We start from the raw sequence: 10,185 nt of genomic DNA on the forward strand, positions 1-10,185 counted from the left end.
ATGTCCTTAGCCAACCTTAAGAAGAAGGGATTCCCATGTACCCATAGATTACATTATTAAGTTGATTTGGGTGAATCCCATGTACCCCACAAGATGTTCATTATTAAGTTTGCTTGGGGGATTCCCTTGCAGACTAAATGGCTTTCAATTAGACCAACTATAACCACCAAGAACTTACCATTAAACCATTCCAAACCATATACACCAGCTATACTATTTAGGGTTCCATTACAAGGTTATACCATGCAATAGTTCAATGAAATTCCAACACTTTAACCAAAAAGATTCTCATAGGCATTTTATCAAACATGTTGGGGGCATAATATTTCCAAATCCAAAACTAAGTACCTATTAACCATTCCTATGCAACCAAATGTTCAAACGGCCATAATAATACAAAAACCATAAGTAAAAGACATGGAAAAACCATAACCAACCATTGTAACCAAAACCCTTAACATATATTTGAAAACCCAAAATCATACAACATTTGTGCCATGAAAACAATTCATAAAACATGTCTTTAGTTGGAACTAACAATGAGGGAGGAGTAGCATGCCTTAGATTGAAAAGAAGAAGAGACGAAATCACCCCTATGAGCCTCAACTGGCCACCTTGAAGGACCCTAACTTTGGCTTAATCCAAGAGCCTTGAGAAATTTGAGAGAGTTTCTAAGTGTTTTCGATTGGAATATTAGAGTAAATGATGTCCCAAGAGTGATATAAATCATAGGGCCTTAAGATGGGAAATGTCCAAATTACCCCCAACTTAAATTGCTTAAAAATCCCATAGTAGGGTACGACTCCACCACCTCATTTGTACCCTATCATAAGAGTGTTACCCATCACTCGTACCATGGGTATCCTTTGGACCCCCTACACTGTCCAACATATGATGATACAAAACAAACCGTACCCAACTATATGATTAGTATCATGAAATTGTACCCTAGGTAGAATCATGAGGGGTTGAACACTGTCCAACATAAGAGTTGGAATATACCACTCATACCCTATCTCAAAACTCATGGTGAGCCACTCGTACTCAGATCCTAGTTATGTTACAAAGTTTTAGATTAAGTGAAGAAAAACCCAACCCAACGACCCCTTACCAACCATAAGACTCATACCCATCTAGTTGTACTCATTTTAGAAACTCAATCACCCATCACACCTAACACTGGACAACATATGATTGGGTCACCTGTTATGTACCATCATCATGCGACTAGTATGGTGAGTCGTATGATGTCCTGAAAGTCGAAAACCCAGGAAATTTTGAAGGACCAAACCCATGTTGTTTTAGACCACCCCACTAGGATCATTCATCCCTGAATGACGAATGAGGTAGTAAAAAGAAAACTCTATAAGAGGTAGACGTTCAACCCAATTGCCACAATAATTAATCACATATGCATAAAGCATATCTTCCAATGTCTGAATAGTTTTTTCTTTTTGCCCGTCCATCTGCGGGTGAAAAGTAATGCTCAGACTAACTTTACTACCCAACCCTTCCTGTAACGATCGCCAAAAGTGAGATAAAAACTGCATACCATGATTAGATATAATTGAAATAGGTAACCCATACAGTTTTATAATCTCATGAAGATACAAACTCGAATAATCCTTGGCCAAAAAGTTAGTCCTTATTGATAAGAAGTGAGTTGATTTTGTCATCATATCCACAATAAACTAAACTGAATAAAATTAATTAAACCAAAATCCATATTGATTACCTCCCATTTCTATTATAGCAATTCAATCTCTTGATACAAATCCCCAGGCCTCATATGCTCAACTTTCACTTGTTGACACACTTAAAATTTGGACAAAAAATTAGCCACATCCTTATTCATACCATTCCACCAATACATCTCCATGAGATCGTGATACATTTTTATTAATCTGGGATTAACAACATAGTGTGATTCATATGCCTCAGCCAATACCCTTTATTGTAAGCCAACAACGTCAGGAACACATAACCTTCCTTTATACCACAAGGTATGATCACCATTGATCTAAAATACCATTACCTTTTTTCCTGCATACATTACCCTTGATTTTCATCAAGACAGGATCTAGCATTTTCTTCTCCTTGATCTCTGCATCAAAAGATGACTGAACCACTTCCTATACTAATATACCACCATCCTCGGAGCCCAAAAGTTGAACTCAAAGATTAGCCAAGTGTTTAATATCCTTCACTAACTCCTGCCACTCCTTATCCACATAAGCTAAAATCCCATGGACAACTTGCTAATAGAATCAACAACAATATTATCCTTACCTGGATGGTAGTGAAGACTCATGTCATAGCCTTTAAGAAGCTCAAGCTATCTCTTCTACCTGAGATTAAACTCTTTTAGAGTGAACACATACTACAGACATTTATGATCAGGAAAGTTGTCCACGTGCACATGATGCAAATAGTGCCCCAAGATTTTCAACGCAAACACCATGGCTAAAAGCTGCAAATCATGAGTAGGATAGTTCCACTCATTTATCATTAACTGCCTAGAGGCATAGGAAATCACCTTACTATATTGTATCAGAACACAACCAAGTCCCACCCAGAACACATCACAGTAAAGCACAAACCCCTCACTACCTTCAGGCAAAGTCAAAAGTGGAGCTAAAGTTAGCTTATCCTTTAGCTTCTTGAAACTACCCTCACAAGTATTCAATTAAGAGAACTTTACCTTTTTCTAAGTCAATTTAGTCAATGGGGCAGGTATCATCGAAAAACTTCCCATAAACCTTCTATAGTACCTAGCCAAATCCAAGAAGCTTAGAATATCAGTTAGAGTCATAGGTCTAGGCCATTTCTTAACCACCACAACCTTGTATGAATCCACCATGATCCTTTCACTAGAAATAATATGACCCAAAAAGTGACAACATTCAACCAAAATTCACATTTCAAGAATTTGGCATACAACTGTAACTCTTTCAAGGTCTGCAACACCACACAGAGGTGATTAACATGATCCACCTCATTTATAAAATATATCAGGATGTCATCAATAAACACAATGAGAAAAAGATCTAGAAACTGATGGAAGATTCAATTCATCAAATCCTTGAATATCATCGGGGAATTGGTCTAACCGAATGACATAACCAGGAACTCAAAGTGCCCATACCAGGTATAAGAATTCATCTAAGGTATATCCACCTCCCTAATCTTAAGCAGATGATAATTAGACCAAAGATCTATCTTTGAAAACAATTTGGCACCTTGCAAATGATCAAACAAGTCATCTATCCTCGAAAGAGGATACCTGTTCTTAACTATTACCTTATTCAATTGTCAGTAATCAATACACATCCGAAGAGAACCATTTTTCTTACACACGAATAATACCAGTGCACCCCATAGGAACACACTATGATGGATGAAACTTTTATCCAAAACCAAATCAATCCCAAACTCAATCTCCCTATCCAGAGGAACACCAGGAAGATCATTAGGAAAGACCTCAGGAAACTTATTCACCATCAAAACCGAATGCAAGGAAGGACCTTTCAATTTAGAGTCTTAAACTTGGACCAAATAATAGAGACATCCTTTAGAGATTAACCTCCAAGCTCTAAGATATGATATAAACATCCCCTTTAATACCCAGTTCAACAGGGAACTTAAAGACAACCTTATATGTTTGATAATCTAAGGACGTATAGCACGAGTGTAACTAATCCATCCCGAGAATGACATCAAAATCCAACACATCTAATTTGAACAAATCCACCAAAGTCTACTTACTACTAATAGATACCAACAACCCCTATAGATACTTTTAGAAACTATAGAGTCACCTACCGAGGTAGAAATAGAAAAAAGATCCAAAATAACCTCAAGATCAAAACCAAAATACACAACCACAAATAGGGTAACATACTAGAGTGGACCTCAGATCAAGTAAATATTACATGTTATGAGAAAAAAGTTTCAAGGTACCAGTTACGACATCAGGTGATGCCTCAGACTCCTATTTGGTTGTGAGAGCATATAACCTATTCCGACTTGTGTCATTACCAGAAGTAAAAAAAAAGATGCAAAAAAAACACCCTTTGATGCATAAGCATATAAAGAGGTAATCAGAACATTATTCTCTCTCGAAGCTACCTTACCAACCGTATAATTTCTGAGTATATAGCCTAATTAACCATATTTGAAGAACCTATCCTTCTCCTCATTATAGAAAGCCCAATGTAACTAACCACAAAACTTGTAACGAGGAGATGATAAGGCTGATTGAGCCCTAGTAGACCAATATTGGGAACCTTATGCCCTAAAGTTATCGCTACCCTATTGACGCCTTTCACCCGACTAGTTCGAGTAAGGAGCACTAGTTGTGGAGAATGAACCAGAACTCCTCCACTTTTTATTTAGCCACTTACCACCATCTAACAACTTTATTGTTGGCCCCCCTGCTCAGAGAACCTGAACTTCTTACCTTTTTTCCCCTCTCTCAGAATGCTTTCTCTTTTCCTCCTCTACCGATGGGATGTGAACCACCAACCTAGAGATATCCATGTCCTTGATTAGTAATTCAATCTTGCTTTCAAGGATAAACTCATGAGACATAAATGAAGCAAAATTTCTCATCCTAGCCCTCATATTGGACACCAATTTTGGAGCATACCTAGATAATTGGTGAAATTTCAAGGCATATTCCTTGATCGTCATATTCCCCAGTCTCAGATTAACAAATTCCTCTGCCTTTGCTTTCCTTAATTCTTGAGGAAAGAAGAGGTCCAAAAAAGTATTAGAAAAAGTCTTGCACAGAGATGACTCCTCAACATCACCCATTGCCTGATCTCATTCTTTGTACCATTGGTACGCTACATCCATTAGCTTATACATGCCAAATTACAAGTCACGAGCAATGGTACCAAGAACTTGTTGCGCCCAAGCACACACACAAGTGTACGTGGTCTCACCAAGTAATAAAAAGGCCCTTAACAAACCAAGTATCGATCCCACACGGAATTATTTTAACAACTATAGATTTCAAGTTCAACTATTGAGATTAAAGTGGTTCAAACATAATCTACAGAGTTTCGGAGTTATACATTGAAATTAAAGTAAAGAATGCAATAAAGTAAAAATCTTGGACAACAATTGAGAGGAATCCAAGGTTAAGGCTCTGCGAACAATCCTACTACGCTATTTAACTTCATAGATTTAATTACTTATGTTGGTTGCTGATTAACGGGGTTAATATTATGACCATGGTATGTCGAGCCTTTAATCTTCTACCTAACTTAGACCGACAACTACATCATTGAGCAGCGATATGAGGACTTAGCTAAACGTATTTATATTTTATCTCGTAATGAACCAAATAGGTCACTTAGGTATATATCTATCCTAAATTCAAATTATAAATTCATTCCGTAGAAGATTATAATCCTATTCTATTTACCCATACATTTTATCCTCTTGTTCCTCCTCTCGGGCTCACAAAATGACAATAGATGTATTCTAAGGTTAGCTACTCATTAAAATAGTTGTAAAAAGGATAAATAATCAACCATATATGATAATAAATCAAAAAAATCAATTCTAAGCAATAATAATCATTTTCTTGGCCTTAACCCCAGAAATGAGGCTTTAAGCCGCTCATGGACATAACAGTAATCGCAAAGGTAGAAATCATATAAATAATCATAAACAAACAAAAGTAAGGAAATAAAAATCATAATTGAAGTGTTTTACATCCTCCCTTCATGTTTTAAAGTCGTCCAATTTGTTTAGAATTATGTTTAAGTATCCTATTTATAGGAGGACAAAACTGCCAAAATTGACCTAGGGCCTACGTCGAGGAGCTCATAGCGGGAACTAGGGTGTTAGGCACTCCCTAACTATGGATAAACACAGTTTTTGATCCTTAAGAATATTACAGTATGTTTAATGCACTCCGTAATGGTGTCTAAGCCCCCAGACGCACCATGGACTTCTAAGAGGTATGTTTTACGTAAAATCTTGTCCCGTGCTTTTGTCCATCCTTTCCAAGACTTGTGGTGTTATTTACCCTTTATTTATATTTTTTTTTTCATCCATTTATCATAATAATCAACTCACCAATCATCCTATAGTATCAAACACCAGGAATTAGAGTTTACAACAACAGAATCATCCAAGTTGACGAACTAAAAACTTAGGCTAAGAATGCTAGTTTTGTCCTTTTGATCTTTCACTTAGTTTTGACTCTTGGATTATTTCAATTGAACTGGTTTGGAATTTTAGTTACTTGCTTAAATTCAAGTTTGTATATATATGTTTGTGATTTTCCTTATCGGTAGATTTTATTTTATTTTTATTTTTCCCTATGGGATCTTCCGCCAAGTCTGAGTTGGATAGTTGGAAGTCCTAACTTGACAACCCATGTTCATATTGTGATGTAACACACATTCGGAGAGATTGTAACTATGCTCCTTGGAGAGCAACGGAATCACCATCTCGATCCTATAGGGAGTATGGTTGTCCTTTGTGTGGCAGTCGAAATGGACATTGGGATGATTGTCCAAATGCCCCTTCCCTTATTATACTAACCAAATTGCTAGCACTTCTTCTGAGATTAATAGGTCTTGTGATAAGAAGAAGAAAGAGCAATACACAGTGTCCAATAGTTGTGACCCAAGGTTATTAGCTATTTTTGATCGGGTAGATGCAACGAGGGCTAATATTGAATACATCCATCAAGAATGGACAAGCTTCAAGAAAAAGGTAATGGGCAAAGAAGAAAAGCTTGAAATAATCCCTACCATGCCCATTTCCTAAGAGAAGGTTTTTCAAAAAGTGAAACCAAGCTATGATGACAAGCTTAGTATCAAAGACTTCTCGGTGACTTCACAATCATCTGGCTCATACGAGGAAGAAGAAGCGGAAATAAAAGAAATGTTACTAGAGTCAAGAGAAGAATCAAAGCAACTATCTTATAATAACTCTAGTTCATTTTGAGGTGAGGATGCTTTGGAAGAGGCTAACCCAAAATTAGGTGTTGAACCTCATTCAACCCAATTTTTAGCATTATGCTTTAAGTATGTGATGAGGATCCATCATTTTGAACAAATGGAGGATTATGGGATAACGGAGTCCGACTCTTCTATTTTAGAGTTTGATATTTCGAAGGATCACATGGAACCCCATCCATCGAAGGCTAAGATGCTCAACTTTTGAAGTATAAGGAATAGCCTGTTGATGTGCTTACTTTTACCTAAAGAGTAAATTCAGAAGTTTGATGTGAAGTTGGGTAAAAGGTTCATGTCTTCAAAATGGCGAGATCGAAACTTGTTTGGCATTTTATCACCTCTTCCAAGTTTAATCTTAAAAGATTTGAATTTTCTATCCCTCTACCACTTATTGAACATTGAAAGAAATCTAGGATGGTGATTCAAATTTTCTAAGTGAAAGCACCAAAAGAAAGGGTGGAGGTATCATGCAACGATGTTAACTTAAGTGCTCGATGGGAAGCACCCCATCATGTTGTGAAAAGTGCCCCGTATCCTTTTATTTATGCATGATAGATTAGATTTTATTTTTGTAATTTTTCATGCATAATCCATGAAAAACTGATTGCTAGGATAAATTTTGATTGAAATTGAAAAGGGGAGCTGGGAAAGTGGCTTGTTGGACTGAATAGCGAAGTGCAGAAGCCTAGATTTTGGCCTCAGGTACCGTGGCTTCATCCCATGTCACCGCGGTCGTGTAGGATGGAAATACATGATCTTGGAACAAGGATCACAATCGCTATCATACTAGTTTAAATGACCATCCAACTATTATTTTTTGCTCACAATTTATTCTCAAAATTCTCTTAATATTCTCCTATTTGTTGGTATAACGTAGGGTATCCAAGATTTCATTTCAAACCCTTTGCATCATTTATCTGGTGTGTAGTGTCAAACTCCCTAAATTTTATTATCATTGTAGACCTGGGACATATAGTTTAGAAATTGGCATAAAATCATTTTTATAATGCGAAAACTATGCTTGTTTGTGTTTATGGTTAAGGTTAGCAGCTGTAGGGTATCTGTACATCATTTGAGGAAGTCCTGAGTACCCATGTTTTAGCCTAAAATAGTTGAAACCAACGTGTATATTATGTGTTCATTCAATGTCCAACTAAGTCCAATGTGAATTCCTTCAAGTTTGAGGCTAAAATCTTACAATCTAGGCTTACTTTATCTGATCATGATGTTTGTGCACCTAGCTGGAAGACAAAGTTGGTGTTAATTTCGTGTATCTTGAGATATGGAAGAATTGTTAATTTTGGTCCCGGGTATCTCAATTGCAGTACCGATAATCGCGATCGCGGTCAATGCTTACAAGAAAATTGCTTATTTTCTGGGGATTTTCATAGGGATTATGTGGTAAAATCCCCAAGTAATTTGATTACCTGCAAATTTTCTTACCAATTAGAATCCAAAGGGAATACCTTCGTAGGTAATTATTACCTGCAAATTTATAAAATCCTTAGGTGATTTAGCTGCGAAAATAAATCAACAAGTACATTATTTGCGGATTTATTTGTGATTAACTATCAAAATTTTGCATGAATTATTTGATAAAATTTCATTAAAAAGGATTTTACCTGCGGATTTCCACGAAAAAATCACAAATTATGCCCCACAAAGGTTCTCAAGTAAATTCCTAGGTAATTTAACTATAGAAATAAATCTGTAGGTACGTTAAATGCGGATTTATTTGCAATTAACTATAAAAATTTTACATGAATTATTTGGTAAAATTTCATAAAAAAAGAATTTTACCTGCGGATTTCTAGGAAAAAATCACAAATTATTCCCTATGAAGATTCCCAAGTAAATCCCTAGGTAATTTAGCTGCAAAAATAAATCCGCAGGTACGTTATTTGTGGATTTATTTGCGATTAACGATCAAAATTTTGCATGAATTATTTTGTAAATTTCATAAAAAAGGATTTTACCTATGGATTTCCATGAAAATTTTGAAGTAATAATTCACATGTAAATTACTAGAAACATTTCACAATTAATCAAAAATCTATTCAAAACCTTTAATAATTCACTAAATCATCATTAAATACAAGTCTAATGTAAACCACTACAGCTAACAAAAAAATATAATTCAAAACATGTACATTAATAATGTATGATTCTTAAATGGTCCAAAATAAAATATTTCAAACATGAATCATCAATAAAACTACAAACCATCAGGGTCATAATAACTTTCATTCACATTATCAGGATTATCACTTTCATTCACGTTGTCAGAGTCATCATCAATTTCATCCTCAAAAGCTTGGTTGTCTTCTATAGATGGGCGTTCATCATTTGAAGATGATTTATTGTATACATGATTCATCAACAACTATAATTCCTCTCTCATCCTCTTATTTTTTTCGCTCATTCTGCAACCGAGCATACAAATCTGAATTTGAACCATCAACCCAAGACTTAATCATCTCATCAATTTCTTTTGGCAAAGATAATGTTGAATTGTTAGTTGCCTTTACACTTTGAACCATAGAGCCAAGAACTTTGACTCTTTCTTTTTTATTTCCAGCAATAGTTCCACCCAGATATCCATTTCACTTAATTAAGCAGACTGACTAGATGAATTAGTTTCTCCATCCACAGCTGATGCACTTTGAGCAACTAATATATCTAGTTTCTTTCTTTCAAACTCATTCTGCATAAGGATATGCAAAGTCAGACCCTAAAAAGTGGTAAGAAATATATTATTAGCATAAAATATATTAGATTATAGACTAACTGCTTCTATATTATTAGTAGACTAACTTCTCATTTTCATAGAACTTAAGCAACAGTAAATCATTGAACCATATGACGGAAACAGAGATTTGTATATTTTTAAATATGTACCATATATGTTGAAAACAACAGAGACTAGTAGCCCAGCTTACAACAATAGAGATTTGTAAAATCAACATAGAACCAGATGAAAACAACAGAGATTTATATATCATTAAACTAGTAGATGACAACAATAGTATATCTGGAAATAAAGATAAGCACAAGGTTACAACAACAAAAGAGTTATTTGTATATAATTAAACCCGACGGCAACAAAAGTAAATCTGGAAAAAAGGCACACTGTATCAATTACGAAAACAATTTTGACAATTAGTGATAGTTACTAGTGAACATCAAGGTAAAATTTCATATTGGG

Source organism: Capsicum annuum, chromosome 9, assembly GCF_002878395.1.
Source record: "Capsicum annuum cultivar UCD-10X-F1 chromosome 9, UCD10Xv1.1, whole genome shotgun sequence".
In the NCBI taxonomy this organism is placed as follows: domain Eukaryota; kingdom Viridiplantae; phylum Streptophyta; class Magnoliopsida; order Solanales; family Solanaceae; genus Capsicum; species Capsicum annuum.